This window comes from Capsicum annuum, chromosome 9, assembly GCF_002878395.1.
Source record: "Capsicum annuum cultivar UCD-10X-F1 chromosome 9, UCD10Xv1.1, whole genome shotgun sequence".
Classification (NCBI taxonomy): Eukaryota; Viridiplantae; Streptophyta; class Magnoliopsida; order Solanales; family Solanaceae; genus Capsicum; species Capsicum annuum.
Window position 1 is genome coordinate 70,042,557 of NC_061119.1, and position 24,536 is coordinate 70,067,092.

The 24,536-nt window shown below is 37.5% G+C and overlaps 1 long non-coding RNA gene across 2 annotated transcripts in view; it reads right to left on the reverse strand.

Annotated features, from left to right (window-relative positions):
• Positions 1–6: 6 nt before the first annotated feature.
• LOC107841726 overlaps positions 7–24,536 on the reverse strand; it is a 65,040-nt gene continuing 40,510 nt past the window's right edge. For both annotated transcript variants that reach the window (XR_007044855.1, XR_007044854.1), the window contains exons 3-4: positions 10,822–10,887; positions 7–2,827 (exon numbers count right to left, since the gene is read on the reverse strand). This is a non-coding gene — a long non-coding RNA (uncharacterized LOC107841726). The remainder of the gene's footprint in view (positions 2,828–10,821; positions 10,888–24,536) is intronic.

Consider the following 24,536-nt stretch of genomic DNA (forward strand, 5'->3'; position numbering starts at 1 on the left):
ATAAAATGTTCCCATCACTAACAGAGCTGCTAACCATAAAAGGGTCACAAATGAAAGCTTCCATAGTAAAAGCCAAATCATATATCAATAGGCAATACTTACACAATGTACATACTAAATATGGTTCTCAAGCTGATTCTATTTGGTCTACTAAGTTCGAACAGAATGGCTGATGGAGTGTGCAAGCACTGAGTTCGTCTGAATCTAGTAGTTATGACATGGAGTATTAATTTTTGTGTAAAAATCAACTAAAACTGCAACAACTAGTATGCCCGAATCCAAAATTTTAAAAATATAATAAGTTTGAACCCATAAAATTTAAATCCTAAATTTGCCTCTCAAACAAGTAATGGGATCAAAATGACAGACCTAAGGGAGTTCATACTTCATAGATTCTCATAAAATTTACTGCGAAGCTTGGGTCCTGGGATACAATACTAGTACTTTCTTCTTATTTCGTCCCCTGTGTATGTGTCCTAAATACAAATTTTATACCTTGAGAACTATTACTGAAGAAATCTAAAGAATCATCATATACTGAATATGCATATCCTTCAAATTGTGCCACTATAGAAAAGATTAAGTCAAAAAATATGAAAGAAATAATTTCCACATCCATTACCTATTGAATTGTATTGTTAGCTTATTGCATTGTATTCAAAATTTACCAAGTCATGGATGTATTATTACTACAGTTTTTATCAATATTCACGCAATCAAATGAACCCCGCAATAAAATGTTCTCAAAGGAGAAGAAAAACTCAAAATCCCTAAAAAATAGGTCAAAGACGTAGAACAATATACTAACCTTAAAATGCCTAAATTGAAGCTCACTACCAAATAGTAATTGTATCAATTGTAGAGAAGAGAACCCAAATCTCCTAATCGGTTGATTGTCACTGTAGCACTTGCAGTGAAGAAAAGTCGATTCTCCTAATTGATTGATTGTTGTTGTAGTGGTTGTAGCGAAGAGAAGCCAATTCCATAATCGATTGATTATCGTTATAGCAATTGTAGCGAAGAGAAGCTGATTCCCTAATTTATTGATTGTTGTAGCAATCGGTTGATTCCCTAATCAATTGGTTCCCTAATCCTAATAAAATAATTTTTTAAAGCTTCAGTAAGCTAATAGAGAAACTAAGAGAGAGAGGGGGAAGTAAAATCCAAGAAGAAAGAGACAGAAGACGTCTTATGTTTTTTAGGAGGACTTACAAATTTTTTAGTGAAAAAATAGAGGGAATAAAATAAGCGTTGCTATAGCTTATTTTATTTATCTATTGCAATGCTTATTATCAAATGCAACAGTTATAGTGTAAACTTATAGCTAATAGAATAGTTATTTATGACAACACTTGGAACTGTCGCAATAGACCACCTATAACAACACTTTGTTGATCGTCGCCAAAAAGTTTGTTGCCATAGAGGTAATTTCTAGTAGTGCCTAGACCCACGACTCCAACTAACATTCAAAGCTTCTTGGGCTGGGTGTTATAGGCGGTTTATGGAAACCTTTCCTTTGATAGCCGCTCCTTAGACTAAGTTAACTCAGAAGAAAGTAAAATTTTCTTGGTCGAGAGGGTGTGAAGGGAGTTTTGAGAAGCTTATGGATAAGCTAACTTCAGCTCTAGTTTTGACATTTCCTGCAGGTAATGAGGGGTTTTTGGTTTATTGTGATGCATCTAGGGTAGGACTTGGTTGTGTTTTGATGCAGCATAGGAAGAGGATTGCCTATGCTTCCAGGCAAATAAATGTGCATGAGAGGAATTATCCTACTCATGATTTGGAGCTATTGGCAGTGGTTTTTGCTATGAAAATATGACAACATTATTTGTATGGAGTGCACACAGATATCCTTTTTGACCATACCAGCCTGAAGTATGTGTTCCCTCAAAAGGAGCTAAATCTCAGGCAGAGAAGATGGTTGAAGCTTCTCAAGGACTATGATATGAGTCTTCACTATCATCCAGGTAGGGCTAATGTTATTACTGATGCTCTTAGCAGGTTATCCATACGTATTTTAGCTCATTAAGGAGAAACGAGAATTAGTGAAGGATATTCACCACTTTCCTAATCTTAGAGTTCGTCTATTGGACTCTGAGGAAGGTGGTATATTAGTACAGGAAATGGTTAGATCGTCTCTCAGTGTAGAGATTAAGGAGAAGTAAGTTCTAGTTCCTATCTTGATGAAAATCAAGAGTGATATAGGCAGGAAAAAGGTAATGGCATTCAAAATCACTGGTGATTGTTTTTTGCGATACCAAGGGAGGTTGAGGTGCATGAATTAAACTATGTTGTTCATCCTGATTCTACAAAGATGTATCATGAATATCAAAGAGATATATTGGTGGAATGGTATGAAAAAGAACGTGGATGATTTTGTAGCCAAGTGCATGGTGTGTCAATGTAACGCCCCAAGATTCCATCCCAAGATGTCACAGGTGCTTAAGGTGACACACAGCCTCAAGCTAACCCTCTGAGCCTGTCATTACTTCTATAACTCAGTATGACAATAATCAAGCTGTAATAAGGAAGAATAATCATGTCATGAACATACTAAAATATGAAGAAATACTATCCTGTACGGTCAAAATACCAAAGTTCTGTACATACTGGTACTCTAGTCTGACAAAGCCTCTACTATATAAGATTGAGGATCCATTGGGAAAGATCCCCAACAGACTCGTACTGAAATGGAAATAAACCACCATCTACTATCAAGACAAAAATCAGGAACATAGGACCTCAAACCATGAGGACTCACCAATTGTATGAATGTAGATGGAGGTACTTGAAGATCACTGTTGCTACTAAGACTGAGCAGCTGAACCTATACCATAAGAAAATGTAGAACACAGAAGAGTACGGGAATCAGTACTTGGGAATGTACTGAGTATGTGGGGGTGCAGGAAACACTTAAATAATATCATAAAAGTATAAGAAAATAATGCATGCTAAATAATGACTCTCATCGCTTGAGTTACCCGAAACATATTTTCCATAAATCATCAATAGTAACATATGCTACATAAATCTCATAAACCATTGGACTCAACTCAAACTCTTTGACTCATGACTTAGAGTGACTTAGTAAATCATGGAACTTGGACTATTATGGACTTGGGAGTTTCTTATAACTGACATAAATCATGTGAGCTTACATGGAGTCCATTAGAGTAGAACCTTAACTTTAGTGATCACTGTCTTGGCCTTTGGACCTTAATCTTAATTCTATGGTGGCACGTAGTTCTGGGGAAGTAGGATGCACTGAATCCACACTTCCCGCTCGGTGCTAAATACTACTCCCAGACTTAAGCTTTGAACGCGTTAGAAAATCCACCTTAATCAACCCAAGGGTATATCATGAAGACCAAAATATAAATATGTATCTCATTTGTAAATCATAATCAACTTGTGGATTCCTAACTCGACTCAATCTCAAAATAATCTTTCTCATCATTAAGTACACTTGCTATCAAATCATATCAAGTGTCAAAATCTTCAAGAAAACATCATAGAACTCGTTCTTGACCCTCAAGCTCAATATCAATATATATTCAACAGACGAACTCCTCATGGAAAGAAAATATAAATCATGGTACTTATCATAAATCACTTAGAAATCATCATTTTACGATAACAATATACAACTCACGGCATAAATTCTTAATTTAAGAAATAAGACAATGAAGTAGTCATATATGTCAATCTTGTATATCTCAAATCTCATAAATCCTTGATAAATTAATTTGGGTGTAAACCCACTTTGCAAAAAAATCATGAAATTTAATAGAAATTAAATCTTTGGACACAAGAACGAAAGAAGTATTCTTGTTCAAAGCCCCACATACCTTAATCTTTGAAATTGGATGAACTTTAGTGCTTGAGACTTTATCCACACTTGAAATAAATAATTCTTGAAGCGCACACTATGAAGAACTTGGTTCTTGAAGAAATTTTGAAGATTTATGGATGATTCTTGGAAGATTTATGTTCTTGATAAAACCCTAGATATATTATCTCAAGAGAATTGAAAGACAAAATAATGAAATTGAGGTTTGGATGAGGATTCTCATATATATATATATAGGCCTCCAGAAATGGTAAATGAGCAAAATACCCTTGGAAAAATCATCCATCAATTGCTGAAAAAATATTTGACGACATTCGTGACAAGCCGTCAGGCCCGTGATAGGCCGTCACGAATTTTCTTCACAAAAAGGGTGGATTTTGTGACTTTCTTCCTTAAGGTGACAACATTTTGTGACGGGACGTAAGGCTTGTGACGAGTCATCACAAAAGGTTATCATGGATTTTCCATGCTGACACACTGGAGTAAAATAAGCTTAACTCTTTGCTTTGATATCAGATCTTGACAAAATGGGTATTGTTAGAAAGATAATCCAACTATCTATCTTTTGGTAGGTCATAATCTCAATAATTCGTAGTACAACAGGAGATATACTCATTTGAAGTTGACTATGCCAAAATCTTTCTTAAGAATACAATCGGTAAAGAATGTTTTGATTCGCCCAATTGTTAGGACATCTTTAAAGCCTTTATACACATCACCCTTGACCAGAAAACAACCAAAACACTATAATTTATTTTTCATAAGCTTGATTAATGGTTGCACTATTGGTAAGAGTCTCGGGGTATTACAATATCTCCCCCTTGGAAACATTCGTCCTCGAATGTTGCTAGATAGGCCGAGAACAAGAGAAAATGAGGACGTATAGCTAGAACGATTCACAAAAAAGGGCTTATTTCACTCTAAACTTTCGAGTACTTCACAAAATGCATGAATCATAGAGAAAATAACCATATATATGAATACAATGGATTAGAAGGAAACTGAATTAGGGAAGAATAGTACCTTCGGCTTGATTTGAACTCGTGAAAAAAAGATGAGGGTATCTGGCTTGCATATCTGCTTCTGCTTCCCAAGTAGCATCCTCGACTGATTGATTTCACCACAGAACTTTAACCAAGGGAACTTCCTTACTTCTTAGTCTACGAACTTGATAATCTAGGATTTCAACCAAAACTTCATCATACGAAAGGCTATCCTGAACATCAAAATTTTCTGACGGATCAACAACAACTGAATCACGAATGTGCTTTTTGAGCATAGAAACGTGAAAGACAGGATAGAATGCGGACAACTCAGCAGACAACTCAATCTCATAAACTACTTTCCCAACACGATCAAAACTCTATAAGGGCCAATGTATCGGGGACTAAGCTTACCTTTCTTACCAAATCTTTTCACCCCTTTATGGGTGAAATATTCAAGTACACCAAATCGTTAACCTCAAACTTAAGAGATCTTCTTCTCATATCTGTATATGACTTCTGACGACTCTGGGCTGTCTTAAACCTTTCCTAAATCAGCTTAACTTTCTCCATAGCCTCAAACACAACCTTAGGTCCATTCACAGTGGCTTCACCCACTTTAAACCAACCTATAGGTGATCGACATCGCCTTCCGTATAAAGCCTTAAATGGAGTCATTCCACTGCTTGCATGAAAACTGTTGTTGTAAGAAAATTCAACCAATGGCAAATGTTCATCCCAACTTTCTTTGAAATCAAGAACACATGCCCTCAACATATCTTCCAAGGTATGGATGGTCCTCTCAGCCTGACCATCGGTCTGCGGATGAAAAGTTGATCTAAGATAAACTTGGGTACCAAGACCCTTCTGAAAAGCCCTCCAAAAGTGACAAGTAAATTGAGTACCCCTGTCGGAGATAATAGACAAAGGAACTCTATGTAACCTGACTAATTTTTGAATGTACAACTTAGCATAGTCCTCAGCGGTGAAATATGTATGCACTGGTAAGAAATGTTCGGACTTATTCAACCTATCTACAACAATCCAAATCAAATCATGATGACATTGAGAAGGAGGTAAACTAGTCACAAAATCCATATTCACTTCCTCCCACTTCTAAGTAGGAATACTGAATTCTTGCATTATTCCACCAGGTCTTTGGTGTTCTATCTTAACTTGTTAGCAAGTTGGACACTTCTCTATGAATTTTTCTATATCCTTTTTCGTACCATTCTACCAATAGAATTCTCTCAAATCGCGATACATCTTGGTAGCACTGGGATGAATAGAAGATTGCACGCCATGCGCTTCAGCCATAATTCTCTTCCTCAAATCTTCAATATCAGGCACAAATAATCTATTCTAAAATCTCAATACACCATCTCCCTCTTGAGAGAAAACCTCTACCTTTTGGTCTTTAACTAACTCCTTCAGTCTGACCAAACTAGGATCCATATCTTGCTTCTCCTTTACTTCCGAAACTAGAGAAGACTCGGAGCTACTCTGGACCCAAATATTACCCTCAGTTGAATCAATCAATCTAACTCCCAACCTATCCAGACGATGCACCTCACGAGCTAACTCTTTCCTATCTTCTTCAACCGGTGCTATAATACGAATGGACGACCTACTAAGGGCATCTGCCACTACATTGGCCTTGCCCGAGTGATACAACATATTCATATCATAGTCCTTTAACAATTCTAACCATCACCTCTGACGAAGATTTTATCTCTCTGAGTAAACAAATACTGCAAACTCTTGTGGTCCGTAAAGACATCAACATGAACAACGTACAAATAATGTCTCCATATTGTTAAGGCAAAGACCACTGCAGCTAACTCGAGGTCATGGGTCGGGTAGTTTTTCTCATGCGGTTTCAATTGTCTGGAGGCATAGGCTATAACCTTACTTTTTTGAATCAACATACAACCCAACCCAACTCTAGAAGCATCACAGTACACCACAAAATCATCTACACCATTTGGAAGGGTCAACACAGGGGGTGAAATGAGTTGAGTCTTCAACTCCTGAAAACTCTTCTCGCAAGAATCAGACAAAATGAGTTTAACTTTCTTTTGGGTCAACTGAGTCAAAGGAGACGTAGCGGAAGAGAAAACCTCAACAAAATAATGCTAGTAGCCAGCTAGACCCAAGAAACTCCTAATATCAGACGGAGAAATAGGTCTAGCCCAATTTTTCACAGCTTCTATCTTTTGAGGATCAACTCGAATACCTTCAGAAGAAATAATATGACCCAAAAAAGCAACTAACCTTAGCCAAAATTTGTACTTAATAAATTTGGCAAATAGTTGATGATCTAAGGGTTTGTAAGACTATTTGAAGATGATCTGCATGGTCTTTCTCACTTCGGGAGTATACAAGAATATCATCTATGAACATAATAACAAACATATCCAGGTACTGTCTGAACACCCGATTCATGAGATCCATAAAAGCTTCTGGGACATTTGTTAGCCCGAAGGACATGACCAGGAACTCCAAATGACCATATCGAGTGTGAAATGCTATCTTTGGAATATCACACGCCCTAACTTTAAGCTGGTGATAACCGGATCTCAAATCTATTTTTGAGAAATAGTTGGCACCTTGCAGCTGATCAAACAGGTCATCAATTCTAGGAAGAGGGTACTTGTTCTTGACTGTGACCTTGTTAAGCTGACGATAGTTAATGCATATCTGCAATGAACTATCTTTATTTCACACGAACAGAATAGGTGCACCCCAAGGAGATATACTAAGCTTTATGAAACCCTTTTCTAGAAGATCTTTGAGTTGCTCTTTCAACTCCTTAAGTTCTGCGGGGTCATACGATATAGAGGAATAGAAATATGCTGCATGTCAAAGAAAAGATCAATCCTGAATTCTATCTCTCTATCGGGAGGTACCCCTGGGAGATCTTCCAAAAAACATCATGAAACTCATTAACAATGCTGATCGACTGAATGGTCGAAGTCTTAAACTTAGTATCTTTAACTCAAACCAAATGATAGATGCAATCCTTGGATATCAATTTCCTATCTTTAATATAGGATATGAAATGACTCTTGGGAGATACAAAATTTCTGGACCACTAAAGGCTGGCTCATTGTGAAACTGAAACTTGACTACATGGCTACGACAGTCTATACATGCATAACAAGAGTGAAGCCAATCCATATCTAGAATAATGTCAAAATCAACTATGTCTAGCTCAATCAAATTTATAAATATGAATCTGTGAAGGACAGTGATAGGACACTTTTTATATACTTGCTTAGTAACAACAGGTTTACCTAATGGAGTAGAAACTAGAAAAGGCTCAGGAATCTTTTCAGAATTGATCTCAAAATTCACAGCCACTAACAAAGTCACATAAGAAAGACTTGAACCTGGGTCCATCAACACATACATATCTAAATGAAATACATGGAGCATACCCGTAACAACATTTGGTGAATTCTCCTATTCCTAGCATGGTGGTATAGCATAAAAGCGATTCTGGCGTGGACCATCGACAATACTAGATGAGGCACCCTGAGGAGGAGTAGGACGAACTAAAGGGGCTAGAGCACTAATAGCCTGACTCTAGGAATGAACCTCACGGCTCCTCTGTATAGCATATGGACAATCTCTGAGTTTGTGGACCAACTTTCCACAACCAAAACAAACTCTCTGCTCAGCCATATACTCTTCGGGATGTGTCCTACCACACTTAGAACATGAGGGATAGTTAGGTATATTACTCACACTGTCCTGAGACCTGGACATAGTAGGTCTATTACCCTACTCCCACCTGACTCTAGATGTGGTAGCACTAGCTAATGATGGTGCTGGCATAAAAGAACGACTCTGAAATTAAGGGCATATCCCTCCAGAAAATCTACTCTGACTATACCCCTATTGCTATGATCTAACTCTCTTATTCCCTCTCACTCTTTCTCTCTTTCACCTCGTCTTCTTCAATCTACTGAGCATGTATCATTAATCTAAAAAAATCCATGTCCCTATTAAGCATAGTGGACCTACACTCTTTCACAATGTAACTCGATACGCCAGTCAAAAACTTACTCATACTGGTCCTGGAATCAGCCATCATACTGGGAGCATACTTAGAAAACTGGTTGAATTTAAGAAAATACTCCTTAACTATCATGGAGCCTTGTCTTAAATTTATAAATTCTCCTAGTTTCGCTACCCTCAGCTCCAGGGCAAAGAATTGGTCTAAGAGCGCGTCCTGGAACAACTGCCAAGTCATGGGAACGGCATCCTCCCCTCTACTCTTTCTCCATATCTGATACGGTTATGACTACCCCTACGTGTACACGGCCTTTCACACGAAGCCAAGCGCGGGAGTTACAAACACTCCAAGCCTTGTTCATGCAAATGGCCGTGTGTGAGTTGTTGGCCGAACCAACCAAGGGTCTCAACGTCCTTATGTGTGAAGAGGGGGCCTAAAGTGTAATAACTTAAGTCTTCAAGGAGGCCACAATAAAGGAAGGGTGTCTTGGTCTTTTGCTTATTTTTGTTGTAGTATAAATAGAAGGTGTTAGTGAGATATCCACTAGTTTTATTTTGAATGCTGAAATTGTAACCTAAAAACACCAAAATATCTTCCATTTTCTTCTCCAAGAAACCGGATCTAGATCTCACAAGGAGAGGAATCCTCGTGTTGTCTCTTTGGTTAGAAACAAAGGTTTTAAGGTAGTTTGAGTGCCTTTTGGTCTTTGTAAGAGCTTGGTGTTAATATTCATTAGGCTTAGGGTCCTCTCATCTTGTTAGGGTTCTTAGTTTCTTGAATATTGTATGTCAAGTTGTTTACCTTCATTATCTTGTTATTGTTGTTGTGTTGTTTATCTTTCTTATCTTGAAGTCTAGGGAGCCGTGTGGGGCTTGTTTCGATCCCCTAGCATTATTGTGTTCTTGTTGTTCTCGGATTGTGCCTCAAAACCGAAGACCATCTCTTGTGTTGTAATCTAAAAACCAAGACTTAAAACTTGTTGTTGTTGTGTTGTTGAGTTGGAATCCGAAACTCTAGTTGTTGGGGTTTGATCTTGCATCAATATCTCCACCCAATCATAAGCAACATCTTTCAAGAGATAGGAAGCTAGCTCCATACTTTTTTCCTCTGTTACATGCATAATTTGGGTAATCTTTTTCACCTCATCAAGATATATCTGTGGGTCCTCACCTGCCCTTGACCCATAAAACTCTGGTGGATTCATCCACATAAAATCATAAATCCAAGCTACCGCTGAATTACCTTCTTACAGAGATAGGACTGTGGCCTGAGAATTGGTGGTAACTACCTGGGATAGCATCTAAAAAGCTGCCCAGAATTCGGTATGAGTCACCATCTCATTTAAGGATCAACAGGTTGAGGTTGTTCGTTGTTTCTGTGAGCTCTACGAGGAGTCATTTTCTATCATAAGAGAGAACAAATTAATAGAAGAGAGAAACTGTCATAGGCATAATAGACTTTTGAAAGAAAGAAATGACTTTTCCTAAAATATCCCGTAGCCTCTTTCTCAAAGATATGGCGCGCTACACACCGATGATCAAGACTCTACTTAATGCGGCTTATCAGACTCCCTAGAACTCTTTAAAACTTAGGCTCTGATACCAAGCTTGTAATGCCCTAAGATCCTATCCCAAGATGTCATACGGTGCTTAAGGCCAAACACGGCCTCAAGCTAACCCTCTGAGCCTGTTATCATTCTATAACTTACTATGACAATAATCAAGCTATAATAAGAAAGAATAATCATGTCATAAACATACTAGAATACGAAGAAATACTATCCTGTACAATCAAAATACCAAAGTTCTATATATACTGGTACTCTAGTCTGACAAAGCTTCTACGACATAAGATTAAGGAGCCATTGGTACAGATCCCCAACTGACTCGTACTGAACTGGAAATAAACCACCATCTACTATCAAGACAAAAATTAGGAACATAGGTCCTCCAACCATGAGGACTCACCAACTGTATGAATATAGATGGAGGTAATCGAAGATCACTTTCGCTGCTGAGACTGAGCACCTGAACCTACATTATGAGAAAATATAGAATACAAAAGAGTATGGGAATCAGTACTTAGGAATGTAGGGGTTCAAGTAACATTTAAATAATATCATAAATATATAAGAAAATCATGCATGCTGATAATAATGACGCTCATCGCTTGAGTTACCCAAAACATATTTTCCATAAATCAACAATAATAATACATTCTTTATAAATCTCATAAACTATTGGATTCAACTCAAACTCTTTGACTCATGACTTAGAGGGACTTAGTAACTCATGGAACTTGGACTATTATGGACTTGGGAGTTTTTTATAACCGACATAAACCATGTGATCTTACATGGAGTCCAACGTCTTACCCACATTGGGGAAAGCTGTTCTATCCTTTCCATCAGAGTAGAACCTTAACTTTAGTAATCACTGTCTTAGCCTTTGGTGCTTAATCTTAATCCTATGGTGGCACATAGTTCTGGGGAAGTAGGATGCTCTGAACCCACACTTCTCGCTTGGTGCTAAATACTACTCCTAGACTTAAGCTCAGAATGCATTAGAAAATCCACCTTAATCAATCCAACGGTCTATCATGAAGACCAAAATATAAATATATATCTCATTTGTAAATCATAATCAACTTGTGGATTCCTAACTCGACTCAATCTCAAAATAATCTTTCTCATCATCAAGTACACTTGCTTATCAAATTATATCAAGTATCAAAATCTTCAAGAAAATATCATAGAACTTGTTCTTGACTCTCAAGCTCAATATCAATATATACTCAATAGACAAACTTCTCATGGAAAAAAAACATAAATCATGACACTTATCATAAATCACTTAGAAATCATCATTTCATGATAACAATATACAAATTATGGCATAAATTCTTAATTTAAGAAATAAGGCAATAAGGTAGTCATATATGTCAATCTTGTATAGCTCAAATCTTATAAATCCTTGATAAATTAATTTGGGTGTAAACCCACTTTGCAAAAAAATCATGAAATTCAATAGAAATTAAATTTTTGGACACTAGAAAGAAAGAAGTGTTCTTGTTCAAAGCCCCATATACCTTAATCTTTGAAATTAAATGAACTTTAGTGATTGAAACTTTATCCATACTTGAAATAAATAATTCTTCAAGCCCACACTATGAGGAACTTGGTTCTTGAAGAAATTTTGAAGATTTATGGATGATTCTTTGAAGATTTATGTTCTTGATACAACCCTAGATATATTATCTCAAGAGAATTGGAAGAAAAAATGATGGAATTAGGGTTTGGATCAGGATTCTCATATATATATAGGCCTCCAATAATGGGAAATGTCCAAAATACCCTTGCAAAAATCATCCATCAATTGCTAAAAAAATAGCTGACGATATTCGTGACAAACGGTCAGGCCCGTGGTAGGCCATCACAAATTATCATCACAAAAAGGGTGTATTTTGTGAATTTCTTCCTTAAGGTGATGACATTTTGTGACGGGCCGTCAGGCTTGTGACAACAATAGCTATCATTCTAGTATTGGTATATCCCCTGTTGAGGCATTGTTTTGTAGGAGTTGTAGATCTCCTGTTGGATGGTTTGAGCTTAGTGTGGTGGACATGTTTGATCCGGAGTTAGTTTATTAATCTATGAAAATGGTGAAGGTGATTAGGGATAGAATTAAGGCTGCCCAAAGTCGCCAAAAGTCCTATGTGGATGTAAGGCATGGAGATTTGGAGTTTGACGTTGGGTACAAGGTATTCCTAAAGGTATCTCCCATAAAGGAATGATGCTGTTTGGTAAGAAGGGAAAACTTAGTCACTAATTTGTTGGTCCTTATGTAATTTTCCACAGGATTGGTAATGTTGCTTATAAATTGGAGTTGCCTTCTAGTTTGAGCTCCATTAATTTGGTATTTCATGTATCCATGTTGAGAAAGTGTCTTGGTGATACTTCTTCAGTGGTTCCCTTGGAGGGATTTGGTATCTCAGATTCTATATGCTATGAAGAGGTCTCGGTTGAGGTATTGGATCGGTAGGTTCGTCAGTTGGGGACCAAGGACGCGACCTCAGTTAAGGTTCTATGGTGTAACCACAAGGTGGAAGAGGCAACATGGGAAGTGGAGGAGGACATGAAGTCCAAGTATCCACATCTATTTTTTTCTCCTGGGATTCGTGTGGAAGGTATGTGTTCTTGAACACATCTCTATTTTTTGAGTTTGTTAAAGGAAAGATTAATATCTTTGCATATGTGTTTCCTAACTTTGTTAAAGTTTGGATTTATATTTGATAATGCAAATGAATCATGCTTGTGGTTACCCTACCTTGTCCATCATTCGAGAAAGAATGTTCCTAGTGGGGGAAACTGAAACACCCTGGGTTTCTGTCCCTTAGAAAGTTACTGGATTTTTGGACTCTCAAAAATATATGACTAAGGGAAAAAACTGGTACACTAGGATACAAGTGGTATGGATTAGTCATATGCTGACTAGTATTTGTTGGTAATTGGATTTGGTTTCAGGAATGGGTACAACTTGGGTGGCATGAGTCGTACCGGTGGATACAAGTTGTTGGGTTACTTTTTATAGTCTTAGAATTGGTAACTTAAGTTGGATTTGGGTACGAGTGGCTCACCAGAAGACGTAAGCCAGGTTATGGGTCGTGCCATGAACTCATATGGTGGTCAGTGTTCAATCCTCTTGGGATTCTATTCTGCTAGGGGTATGGATCATGGGTACTCATCGTATGATTAGATATGACATGGTTTGATGTGATTCATACCTTGGGTAGTGTTGGGTCTAAGGGAGATGGCCTTGGATACGAGTGGTGGTACCACTCTTATTGGATGGTACGACTGGTATGGATTGTCGTACCCTCCTGACGGAAATTCTAGGAGTTTAAGTGAGGGAAATCTAGACATTTCCCCACTTAACATAATAAGGCCCCATGACTTATATTCCTATTGGGAGGTTATTTTCTCTATTATTCTATTCATTAACACTTAGAAATCTCTCTTAACACTACAATTCTCTATAAAGCTTTTGGGTAAGGAAAGGCTAGGGTTTCATATTAAGGATTAATTTTGGGCTTGTGTTGGTGATTTCTATCCACCATTTTCTTGATTTAAGGCATTTTATTTTCTCTCATTGTTAGTTCCAACTAAAGGCATGGTTTTATACAATGTTTTCATGGTTTGATTATTGTATGGTTTTTGATTTTCAAATATATTTGGGTTTTTTTGTTATAAGTGCTTGGTTATGGTTTTCCCATGTTTTAATAATGGTTTTATTTGCTTTAATGGTGGTTTTGGATAATTGGTTGTATGGAATGGTTATTTGGTAATTCATTTTGGTTTTGGAAATAGTATGCCCATGATATGTTTGATAAAATGCCCAAGAGAATGCTTTCACAACATTGTTGGATTTTAATGGAACTTCTACATAGTTTAAACTTGGTAATGGAACCCTAAATGGTTTAAATGGAATGGTTTGGTGGCCATGGTTATGGTTAATTGGACTCCTTGTCTAGTACAATATAATCCCCAAGTAAACATGTCAATGAACAACTTGTGGGGTACATTGGACTCCCCCAAGCAACTTAATAATGGAACACTTCTAAGGTACATGGGACTCCCCCAAGTTAATTTGGTAAATGGGTACGCGAGAATCCCCTTAAGGTTTGGCTAAAGACAATACTTTTAAGTTATAGTCGGTATGACGATACTGTTAGCCTCTTAAGTTTATATTTTAATAATGACAAACTAATGAATAAATCTTTGTAGGATATTGGAAGACTACTAATGATGGAAGGATAATGGAAGCCATCTCCAGAAATGGAAGGACATCGAATCATAATCTATGACATCCAAGCGAATCAATCAAATGGGAACAAATGTAAGGAGAATCTCAATTCAGAGAATCTCAACAAATCAAATCAATCACAAAAATCTCAGTCCTGAGAATTGCAGCAAATAAGATCAATCATAACAAAGTAAAAGGAAGAAAATATCTCAAGCAAAACTTGGAAAAGAATCAATTACTACAAAACCAAACAGAAGAAAAGATCACAAACATATCTGATATGGATATAAGTAAGAGCCGTATATGGATATATCTGATATGGACATATCATACGGCTACATTCCCCAATCAAGGAATCAATTCAAATCCTTGATTGAGAAGAAATCTATTGGGTTTCCTAATGGAGAGTAGCCGCTGAAGACTATAAGAGAAGAAGACTGAAGATAGACACGGGTTACTCAACTTCAAAGAAAGCATCAAAGTGTCTCAATCTTAGTCTCACAAGGCTTTGTAACTTTTAGTTTACAATTGTTATATAAAGAATAGGATCGAGTCAACCTTGTAACATCAACTGATGATGTTTCACAATATTTGAAGAGCAAAAGAAATCTTCAAAACTTGTTTCTCATTATTGTACTTTTCTTTTCTTTTTCACTTTATCACACATTCTGAATGGGTATGGTTTTTCTTTTTATTCAAATAAATTTCTTTCTTTGCTCTTTTTCACCAACACCCAGTCATCTATTTCTTTCTCACTTATTCTTTTTCTTTTACTCAACCCTTCTTCATTCGCAATTTATATCACACAACCCTATGATAGCCACCATTAACTTAGGTTGTTTGCCTAAGTTAAGGTGCACAGTGTCCGGGCTAAAACAGGTTTATTATGATTAAAAAGGGAAGGTGATAGGTATCATAGAAAGAAAATGGTCAATTAAGACTCAAACAGGGATCAAGGGGTATCATGCATTATAGGAAAGTCATTTAGGCTAACAGTGACTGAAATTTAAAAACGGCCTATGATCCTTTCCTAACCCCTATCTTTCAACTATGGTAAGACGAACCGAGCAAGTTTTAGATTCGACAATACAAAAAGAGAACTTGGTATAGTCTCATACACACATGGCACACAAGCAATATCACTGGCTAATATCTATCTGGTTCATGTAATTGTTCAGCAGTGATGATCAAGCAAATAAACTAATGCCATGACGAGATGCACAACGGTCACACTAAGGTGTAATCCACACAGTTATACAAAACAAACCTTCGAAGAGGTGTTCAAAATCACAAAATCAGTTAACTACCTACAGAACTTGCACTACTCCTAGTTATTTACAGAATATGCTACAAAAACATACTACCCTACACCCTAAACTTAAAATTAGAATAAGATGAAACTAGGGGTTAGGGTATACCTGGAGTCAATCAAGTCTCAAATCATGGGTCCCTGGCCCTACAACAGTGTCATCCTCATCAAGAGCTTCTCTCTGCTCTGGTGCAGCTGCTCTGCTAGATGAGGATCCTATATACCTTGCTCGCAGTTTTTCTTTCCATTTCCAGTTGTCCTCTAAGGACATTTGCATTGCCTTTTTCAGACCTGCTTTCTCTTATTCTATTAGCTCATCATCTTCCTGTAGTGTCTTCTCTCCCTTCTTCTTCTTCTTTGCCTTTTTCTTGACTTTGCTCTCATTCTTATCATCTTCTTGTCTCTTTCTCTTTCCTTTTTCAGTTTCTTTGTCTTTTTTTTTTCTTTTTCACTGGCTTCATAGTGAGATCAAGGATTGGGGATTCATCCTTAGATTCTTCAGCTGTCTGCCCTGCAGGCATCATAAACTAGTGTTGCTGTAACACCACCATATCAGCTTTTACCTTCTCTAGGGCCACTCTGAATTCAGCGAGCTCTGCTCCAGTCAAATCCTGTGCCCTTAAATCAAAATGGTTCTCCAGATCTGCAACCCATGCAGGAAAAGAAGCAAAAGGCTCAAGAGCAGCCCTGATTCTCTTATCTACAGCAGCAGAAAACTGCTCAGCAAAGGCACATAGTTGTGTCTTACACAATCTGGCCTGTTTGGCCACTTTTTTAATATCAATAGGCTAGGATGCAGCTTTTGCTGTTGCTGTAAGAACTGATGGACTTGGCTCATCCTCAGGAATTGAGTCTTTCCATGAAGCCTTAGAAGCTTGCACCTCTACTTTAGGTGTTGAACTAGGTCCTGCAACTGATGGGTTCACCTCAACCCTCACCCCTCTATCAAGTGTCAGCCTTGGCTGATTTTCCTCATAGAAAATAGGGTTGTAGGTCTTAGTGGCATATAATGTATCATCAATCCCAGCAATATGTGGTACCCCTACCTCTGTGCATAGCCTAGTAATCAGACAAGGGAATGGTTAAGCGGTATCAGACCTTGTTACCCGAATCTTGATCTCTTCAGCAATGATTTCTCCAAAATTCATCTTAAAGTTGTCCACAAGACATGCAACCAATATTGCTTGATCATTAACCAGAATATTATCTCTGTCAGTCGGCATCAAATGGGTACGCACAACACCCCACCAGAACTTTACCTATTGAGTCAAAGAAGCTTTGTAAATATGCTCACTGGATCGGTTCAGCCATAAAGAATCTTTCTTAGCTATAAGTGTAGCTAACCATGACCGCTGGTCATCCTTACTCTTCAAACAATGGTAGAATACAGGATTTGTGACTCAAGGAATGAAGTTGGGTCCATGTAGAAATCTATTGATTGTCGTGTCAGAAATATCTATATTGACTCCTCGAACTGGAACTCTGGTCAACAAAGGTTGGTCTGCTGTGGTTTCTCCATTCTTGCACATGCCCTCTAGCCTAGCCTGGTAGTTCATGTAGAACTCCCAGCCTAATGTAGGACAAAATAGTTTACCTCCTTTGGTAGTCCATCCCAGCCCATAATCTCTAAATTTCTTCTCAACTACAGGATACCCAGGCAATCCTGTGATGATGACTCTAGAAACACTGGCCATCAAGAAGATCTTCTTTTTGTCCTAATCAAACCTTTGAGGAAGATGTCCTCTGCTTCAGGGATCTGCCATCTAGCATTCTCTCAAACCTCAGGATTCTTACATTTTATCAAAGTTCCCCGAGATGGGGGTTACTTCTCAACTTGATTCTTAGCTGAGGGAGTTTCAGAGGATGGTTCCTCAGAATCAGATTTGTCAGACTCAGCATGTTCTACCTCCGATTCTTCAGATTCAGCCTTCTCAGACTCAGGCTGTTCGGACTTAGTTTACTTAGAACCCTCTTGCTCAGAAGATTCACTCTCAGCTAGAGTGGTGGTCTTAGTATCATCACTATCCACCACCTCAATGGGTTTAGGTGGAGGAGGTGCCTTTGGATTAGGTTTTGTTCTCCTCCACCTGAGAAGTGGTTCTTCATCTTCATAATCAGAGTCTTCATTAATGAGCTTTTGAACCACCTTGGGCTTGGCAGCTTTATTTGAAGTGTTAGGATTCTTGCTTTTAGGTGCCATTAGAATATTCCTAGACCATAAGACAAACATAATTTAATATTCAAGGTATAACAATCAAAACATGCTATTCAAGTTCAACAAATTAGCTTTATAATTATGGTGTGACGACATGGATGATAAGGTATCACATTTGTGATAGACTATCAGCTATGTCATCAGCCTTAAATAGAACTGGCACACTTCTCTCAAGCTTTTGACGACATTCCTGATAAGGCATCACAGTTGTGATAGCCCATCAAGTAGGCCGTCAGCCTTAAACAGTGAATGCTCCCTTTTTCCAATTTTCTGATGACATAAGCTGATAAGGCGTCACACTTGTGATAGCCTATCAGCAACGTCGTCAGCTCAAAATTTTTCCCACTCAATTTTCGTTCTTAATTTTGGGACTAAATTCTTCGTATAACCACATGGAGTTTTTGTTTTTGTACTTGGGGTTTTAAATTTTTACAATTTAGGCATAACTTAACCCTAATTTCCAATTTCCGTGCTATTAAAACTTGAACTCAAGTTTCTCCTTTTTTGAGCATCATGTTTACGATAAATTTATCACTTTAATAAAAGGAGAAACAAAGTTATGAGCATACCTGATGAGTTGACTCTACTTGATTACATGAGAGAGAAGAAAAGATGAGAGCTGGACTTTGATTTTCCTTGCAATCCCACAACTATTAGGAATGATGTTTCCTTGTATACTTGGGAGTATTTTGAAAGGAATCAAATATCCTAACTAAGGAAATAAAATAATAACTTAAAGAAGGAAATAAAATAAAATATGGGAACTTGAAGGGTTTTGTATCTGGGTCGGGTCGGATTTTAACAAGTTTGAGACTAGATTTTCAAAAAAGGATAATGGCTGACGACAACTTGTGATAAGCCTTCATAAATATGATAGCTTATCACAGAGGTCATTAGCCTTAACAGATAAGGTCTCAGCCTCTGGTCTTTCTAACGACATTGGTGATAAGCCTTCACAGTTGTGATAGCCTATCATGAATGTCGTCAAGACCACTTGGCTTGCTTTCTTCAATTTTTACCTTGACCTTTTTGTACCTCTTCAATTCCTTCCTATTAATACCTAAATGAATAAAAACAAAATGCATGAAAATAAAATTTTTTGTTGCCTCCTAATAGCGCCTGATTTAGTGTTGTGGCACGACTTGGTCGTCTTGACTACTCAGACTTTGTCAAGATATTGTATCGATACCTCATTACCATTTTCCTAGAATACATCCACAGCCGAAAAAATATTTATCTCCTCCAACTACTTCATAGGAGGATGCATTTTGAATCTGGCCTCCTTTTTTCCATACCAAAACTTGAGCTCATTGAGCTCCATATCAACCAATACTCTTCCCGTGGCTAATAATTGTCTACCAAAATGATGGGTACCTCAAAATCAACATCACAATCCAATATCACAAAATCTGCAGGTAGAATAAAGTCATCCACTTTTATCGGCACATCATGCAATTTACCAACTGGTCGCTTCACTGATCTTTCTGCCATCACAAGACGCATCGTTGTGGGGGAAAGTTCCCCTAATCTGAGCTTCTTGTAGATATCAAGTGGCATCAGATTAATGCTTTCTCCTATGTCACATAAAGCTTTGGTAAACTTCATGGATCCAACTTTGCACGGCATAGTAAATGCTCCAGGGTCAAGCTTTTTCTGCACTAAGGATTGTGAAGAAACAACACTATAGTGGTGGATGTTGTCCACTGGCTCACAACTTACCTTCTGCTTCTTTGTTAACAATTCCTTCATAAATTTAGCATAGTTTGGAATTTGCTCAAGTGCCTCAATCAATGGCACATTCACTGTCAGTTGCTTCAAAATTTTCATGAATTTGCTAATTTCTCGTTATCCACTTTCTGCTTTAATCTCTGAGGAAATGGAGGTGGTGGTCTGGGAATTTCTTTTAATACCACTTCCTTTTCCTTTTCATCTTCATTCTCCAAAATATCCACATAATTATCTAGCTTTTTAGACTATACTAGATTGCTTCCTTTCGGTTCATCGACACTTAAATCATTCTCTACATCTTTACCCATAGAAGGGCTGGGTAATACCTTACCACTCTGAGTGGTAATCGCCATACAAGAGCCATCAGTCCGCGGGTTCTAAACCGTAATGCTAGGTAAAGTACCAGCTTTTCTTTGGTTCAGAGTAGCCAAAAGTTGGCTCATCTGCTACTCCAACTACTTAATAGAAGCAGAGTGTGAGCTAACCAATTGACTGAGGGTAGAAAATTTGCTTTTCATAGTAGTTACCCCCGAGCTGGTAGCTTCAACTCCCTTCAATAGCTTTTTTATCATGTCCTCCATGGACTTCTTACAAGAACTAGTTGTCGCGGTATCCCAACTTCTAGGAGGAACATACAAACCACTCCTGTCATTATTGTTTCTCCAATGTCCCTGCTCTCTATCTTTATAATTAGGCTTTTCATAAAAAGTCTGACCTTGGTTCCCTTGGCTATTGCCTTGGAAACCCCCTGATTACTCATATAGTTTGCCTCAGCATCAACACCTATAGATACAATACCCTAAGATTCCATAGCTTTAACCGTTTCAGTCTTGTCGGATAGCAAGTGCTTGGTCACCAAGTCCATCTGTATCTTCAAATGGGCCATGTACTGATCTCACTCCTCATTCCTTCTACGCTGCTCCATAGTTATCCCACCAGCAATAGTCAGGATAGTCACTACAGAATCCCTAGTGTGCCAAGCTCAACTCTGTTTGGTCATTCTATTTAGCATGTCGGAAGTATCCAGAAAAGAGAGATTAATGAATGAACCACTTGCAGTGTTGTCGAAAATTGGCTTTGTCACAGAGTTGAAAGCTCTATACAAAGTCTCCATCAAGGGCAAGTTCGTCATGTTGTGGTTCGAACATTATGCAAGTTTTTTCTTAAATCATTCCCAGGTTTTGTGCAATGCTTCAGTCGGGAGCTGTCTGAAGTTACTAATTTCATCCCTCAACTGTACCCTTCTGGAGGGTGGAAAGAACCGTTCTAGGAATGAATCTTTCAACTGTCTCCAGTTGGTTATTAAATCAGGTTCTAGTTTATTCAACCACATTGTTAACTCTCCAGACAGGGACAACGGAAACAACCTCAACCTGATCACATTCTGGCTCACTACCGGATTGTCAAAGGATTTGCAATGTGATGAAGTTCACCAAATGCATGTTCAGATCATCACCAGGCAAGCCTCCAAATAACCCCTTCAGATTCAGGAGTTGTATCATGGTACTTGTTATGATAAATTTTGCACCTGGTTCCAAAGGTGGAGAAATGATAGCACCCGTTGCAACATCTCCATCCATTCCTTCATCATCTTCATCAGCCTCATATTGAATAGGCTGTTGACCATATCTTCCTCAGATTGGATGGTTTCTATTGACATTTTGCTGCACTGGTGCAGTAACTTGCTCAGCTCTTCTTAAGTTTTGAGGATTCAGCAATTCCTCATCACACAGTTCTTCATCATCAGGGTTCTGGTGACATGCTTATTGACCTAAAATTCTGCACATTCCCTGGGTCCTGGCCAAAACAGCTAGTCTTTCTGCTTTCTGTTGTTCTGCCATTCTCCCTATCAGCTGAAGTTCTGGGTAGATTGGTAATAGTGGTTCTCTGGAAATTCTCTTTTTTGGCATAAACAACACAGTACCTAAAATAGACAAAAACAAAAAATAAACGTAAATCAAGGAAACTTAACTATCAAAAAATTTTTGAACACAAAATTTTTAGTCTACAACCGTATTCCCCAGCAATGACGCCATTTTTGATAACGCTCAAACTACACTCTTGAATGGGTGTAAGCAATCTTTGTCAATATAAAACCCAACTAGGTTGGGGTCGAATTCCACTGGGAATAGGGTGTGAACTTCAATTTGTTTACGAAATACTTTACTGGTAGTTTAATATTTCCAAAAATGGGGGGTTAAGTTTAAAATGAGTGAATTTTCACTTTTAGTATTTTAGTGTTTTTAATCAATCTAAATGGAAAAATAGAGCTATGTTCACCATGTGTTTCGGGAATTAACTGATCCTAGGTAATGCTTGAGATTCTTGGAGTAAGTAGGAACAATAGAATATCCCTGATGATTATACTATCTGACTTATCTCTCGACCTCACCAGACAATTTATTATCTAATTCTCTTGAACTTAGATGACTTATCTATTTTCAATAGGATGTTATCTCAGGTAGATTAATCCAATTATGAAATTAATCATTAAATAGAAGTTTGGTAGCTTCTGAGTCCCTATTGGTAGTTCAGGACCTCCAATCTAATTCTCCATTAGAAGTAAATAAAACCTAAGGCATAATCTAATGTTTGCAACTACTAGATTTTAGTTAAAACAACAAAATTTCAAGATGTTCTACTACTCTTTGAAACCGTTACACCTAGCATCATGTTAAACCCTAATCTATGGATCCCATAACTCCAGCTAATGGAATTAGCCGCTCATGATTTGATGAACAAAAGAACAAGTTGAATTCATAATAATATGGGTAAACTTACGAATCTATGAGAAGCAACAAGTCGCTCCTTCAATTGAATCACGAAAAAGAAAAATCCACAAATAGTTGATAAGTGTTCAAAGAAAACAATGTCTCCAAGGTTCCTAAAAAAATTAAGTGATTAAAGGATTAAAGAAGATTATCAATAAAACCCTAAAAGATGCTATTTATACTTAACCTTAATTATGGAAATAAAATAACAAAAATCATAGAATTCTTTGGATTAGGTGACGCCGTCGTTAACACCATGTCAAGGTTTTGATGCCTTATCATGGATGGCATCAGAATTGCTCCAGTTACCTTCAAAATCTATCTGAGGCTGACAATGTATCTGACATCACATCACCGATCTGATGGCGTATCACCAACGTCATTAGATTTCTTCTTCAAGCTCAATTCTTTGGTTTAGGCTGACGCCCATCGTGATGCCTTATCAGCTTTTTGATACTATATCACTAATGTCGTCAGAACTTCCTCTCAGACTTTAACTCTCTGTTTAGGGCTGACGCTGCTTTTGATAGCCTATCACAGGGCTGACGACGTATCAGCGATGTCGTCAACCATGCCTCTTTATCCTTTTTTCTTAGTTTTTAACTCTTTTGCTTCGATGTTGTTTTTTTTCCATATTTTTACCTTTTTCTGCATATTCACTAGAAAACATATCAAAACAACAAAAGTTGCTGAAGATTTCACAATTGTTTTGAGCCAAAAAGCATTAAATGTGTTAGCTTTTGCTCTCATATCAAGAGTTAGTAGTCGACTCACAAAATTTTTTTAATTCACCCCTATTAAATTTCAATTGGTATCAGAGAAGGTCTCACCAATATAATTTCTTAAGAACAAGTAAGCAAAGATAAAATGGAAAATTATCAAATTCCAGTGCTATTCTCGAGGATGGTCAATCCTCCGCAAGACAACCATAGTTTAGTGGACAATATTTCTCTTACTGGAAGAATAGGTTCAAAATCTTTGTCAAATCAGATGACTTCCAAGACTGGGTTATCATGAAGAAGGGTCCAAGCCGATTCAAGGACTCAAGGAGAAGCCAAAGGACAAAGACAAAGAATCTAGCAGTACTGACATAGAAGACCTTGAAAGTTTGATGTCACGAAAGAATAACAAAAAGTAATCCAAATTAATGCATGTGCTATAAGTTGCTTCTTTGTACAGTTAGTGGAGAAAAATACAATAAGATATCAACTTGCAAAACTGTAAAAGAAATGTGGGACAAATTGGAGGTAACAATGAAGGAACCACTAAAGTCAATAAGTCAAAAATTGTTGCCTTGGTCAATAAATATGAGATGTTCAGAATGGAAGAGAATGAGGACATTGAAATAATATTTGCCAGATTCAGTAAGATCGTATGCGAACTGAAATCACAAGGGATGATCTATCCATATAGCCTGCAAATCCAGAAGCTGGTCTGAAGTCTTCCAAAGATTTTAAAATCTAGAAGCTGGTCCAAAGTTTTCCAAAGATTTGGGAAACCGAGGCTACCATTCTAGAAGACAGAGATCTACACAACATGACATATGACGAACTATGAGGTAACCTCATTGCATATGAGGAAAATTATATCAACAAGTACCACAAAGAGAAAAAGAAGAAACTAATAAGCTTTAATGCTGCTCTAACTAAAGAAGAGGATACGTTGGAAGATGCAAATAACAAAGCGATGGCCCTAATCAACCATGGAGTAAGGCGTATCATGACACAGAGATAACAAAGATTCAAAGGAGCCAAAAATAATGACTCCACCAGAAACAATGATCGTTATTATTATTGAGGAAGGCCTGGCTATTTAAAGCAAAAATATCTAGAGTTAAGAAGAATACCATCTAAAAATA